This window comes from Anarrhichthys ocellatus, unplaced genomic scaffold, assembly GCF_004355925.1.
Source record: "Anarrhichthys ocellatus isolate YVR2014 unplaced genomic scaffold, GSC_Weel_1.0 scaffold222, whole genome shotgun sequence".
In the NCBI taxonomy this organism is placed as follows: Eukaryota; Metazoa; Chordata; class Actinopteri; order Perciformes; family Anarhichadidae; genus Anarrhichthys; species Anarrhichthys ocellatus.
The window spans coordinates 21,627-24,767 of NW_022280252.1; positions in this window are offsets into that span (position 1 = coordinate 21,627).

A 3,141-nucleotide genomic window follows, 5' to 3' on the forward strand; every position below is an offset into this window, starting at 1 on the left:
TGTGTGTGTGTGTGTGTGTGTGTGTGGTGGCTCTTGGATCCAGTTGGTCGTGACTGTAAATGAAGTGAATCAGAGACTTCAACATGAAGAACGTATTGATTTGAATTGAAGTTAAAGAGTGAAATCAAGAAAGCAACTAAGGTTTATCATCCGTGTGTTAATAAGCCGCGTTTTGTTTTTAATTATTCATAAAATGTTTTGTCCACAAAATGCCAGAAAATTGTAAAAATATATATATAATAAAAATAATCAATGATGTGAAAGAGAAAAACATTTGAGCAGCTGGAACCAGAAATATATAAAAAAATGTGTTCATCACACACACGCACACACACACACACACACACACACACACACACACACACACACGTGGTGTCGGGCCATCTGGCAGGTGGTGTAATGAGGGTCATGACCTCCTGCACCCCCCCCCCCCCCCCCCCTTACCAAGCTTACATTTTCCCAACAACAGAGATCGTACAATAAAAACAACAAAAAAACATCCAGGTTCCAAATGAAGCTCTGAACCAACACACAGCTTTGTGTCAGATTTAATTCCCATCATATAATAATACGAGCGACTGACGTGTGAAACTGAAGCTCTATTTCGTGTATTTTATGTTTCACAGTAAAACGAAATGTCAGCTTCTCGTTGTGAGTTATTAAAATCAGAAGAGTCTCCTTCACACTGGACGGCTGGATTATCAACAGATTAAGGCCAGAGAATCTAGGGTGGTGGTTCTGGGGCTGAGCGTCACACACACACACACACACACACACACACACACACACACACAGTGTCACGTCTTCCTGAGCTATTATTCAAACGTGTCACTGCAGAATAAATCTTTTGTTTCAAGAAGTAATTAAAATGATATTTAAACAACGTCATCATTATTTGGTTGGTTTCTCAATCCACATTCACCTTTGAGTGATTTGTGTCTTTGGACTTCTTTGCTGCTCAGATAAACATCCCCACTTGTTCATGTCAAGTTCAAAGAAATATTGGCTTATTTTTGTCCATTTTTTGTCTTTTCTATCATAAATAATTACCTTGTTGTGCACAGTTGGAAACACGTACTTGTGTACTATCCCAAGCGAACCTATGAAATTAAAACATGCTAAATATTGCAAAATGAACCTTCTTAGCATGTTAGCATAATGTTAGCATAGACCCGAAGTACAGCTTAGCCCCATGAACAGCTTGGACCTTTGTTTCAGTCAACATGAGCTTTCTGTTTGTTGACGCTCCTTCAGTTCACTTCACTTTAGTAAAAAAGGGATTTAGTGAAAATGAAGGTGGTCGTTGCACAGAAACTCAAATATACTGTAAGTATAGACGTTTGTAACAGTTTGAGTAATTATTTCATCATTCGTCTTCATTTCCTCCAAATGAGTTCTTCTAACTTTGAGGTTTGTTTCTAACATCGACTGTCTGCTCGTGTTTCTGACCCAACAATGTTCCAGTGTTCAAGATCAGCTGCTGAGCACATTGTTGTTGTTGTTGTCGACAGTAATAAATAGGACGGACGTAGTGAAGTCATACATTGGAAACAAATAACAGATTTCAGTCAGTTTGAGGAAGCAGCTTCTCCTCTTCGTTTACACATCAGCAGCTCGTTGAAGCGTTGGTATTGAGGAGCTGATCCACGTTCATTGCATCCGTAGCATGCGTGCTAATGACATGCTAACATTGAAAGTGGGATGTTAGCACGTAGAAGCCACCGTGGAATTACATAAATCTTGGAGCGAATTTCATTTACACCATCTTTTAGTGATTTTTCTCACTCAGGTTTATTTTTAAAGATAATAATATTTCTACACATCGCTGGCTTCAACATGTCCGAAGGTGCCACACATTAGATCGTGATATTGGTTGTGTGTGAATTGACTCGTTAGGGTTCATCCTCTGGGGATCAGCATCACAGAGACCTCGCCGCCGCCAGCAGCTGAGAGATGTTCACCATCAAATAATTTAGCATAGCATAATTAATTTACATATTCATCTATAACCTCTAGTCATTTAATACCTGCAACAGCTGTCTCTCTCACACACACACACACACACAAACACACACACACACACAAAGGTAACCATAGCGAAGCAAGTTTCACGAGTAATGTACAGTATTGCAGCCAAGGCTTATTTTCCACACACACACACACACACCAGTAGGACACGGTGTGTGTGTGTGTGGGTGTGTGTGAGATTACTGCAGAGAGGCTGCAGCCTGTTTCTGCTGTAATGCAGCACACTGCAGGTCACAGAGACGGAGCACTACCTGGAAATACTGCAACAGAGCGTGCACACACACACACATACTTGTCTTCCTATACATGTAGGGACCCTCACTGACATGATGCCTTTAGTTGTGTTTAGCATTACGACTAAATGCTCCACCGTCTCTCTACAATAAACTTAAACTTCATTCTTATCTTGGCCCTAAAAACTGTGGTCTTAAAACCTTAAACAGTCCTTTGAAGTGGCGACGAAAATGTAGCCAAAATGTCCTCACAATGATGGTATAAAACTGGTCCTCACAAAGACAGCAATACAAGCCCTGCAAACACATGTCTGTGGATACACTACTGTAGCTGTGAGTTCTGTTAATGTGTGTATTCAGGAATTATGAAGATGTGTTGTGTCATTTACAGCCTCAACACACACACACACACACACACACACACACACACACACACACACACACACACGCCTGGGAGCAGGGGTACCTACCAGCACTACCAATAAAGTGAGTATAATGGCGTTTCACACCCCCGCCCCTTAATCTCATTATGCCACATGATTGGATGTTTCACCGAGGGCTCCAGCAGCTCATCTGTAGGCTGACGGGCCATCTGTGTGGACCGGACGCCTGTTCTGAGGCAGCAAGGACCAGAGGAGCAACGGGTCATGAAACTCATGGATCGGATCAGAACAAAATAAAACAGGGAGCAAATATAACTTCTAGAGATCCCTGATCATTGATGATCCATATTAACAGATACAGATCCCTTTGTTGGTTTGTTATGGCAGCTGGTTTACTGATCTGAAGTCAGTAAACCATCAGAAATTCTAAATGAACTGAAGTGAACCTCCGTTGGTTAGCCGTTAGCGGTGCTGCTAACGTTACTAGCTCTCCTCCT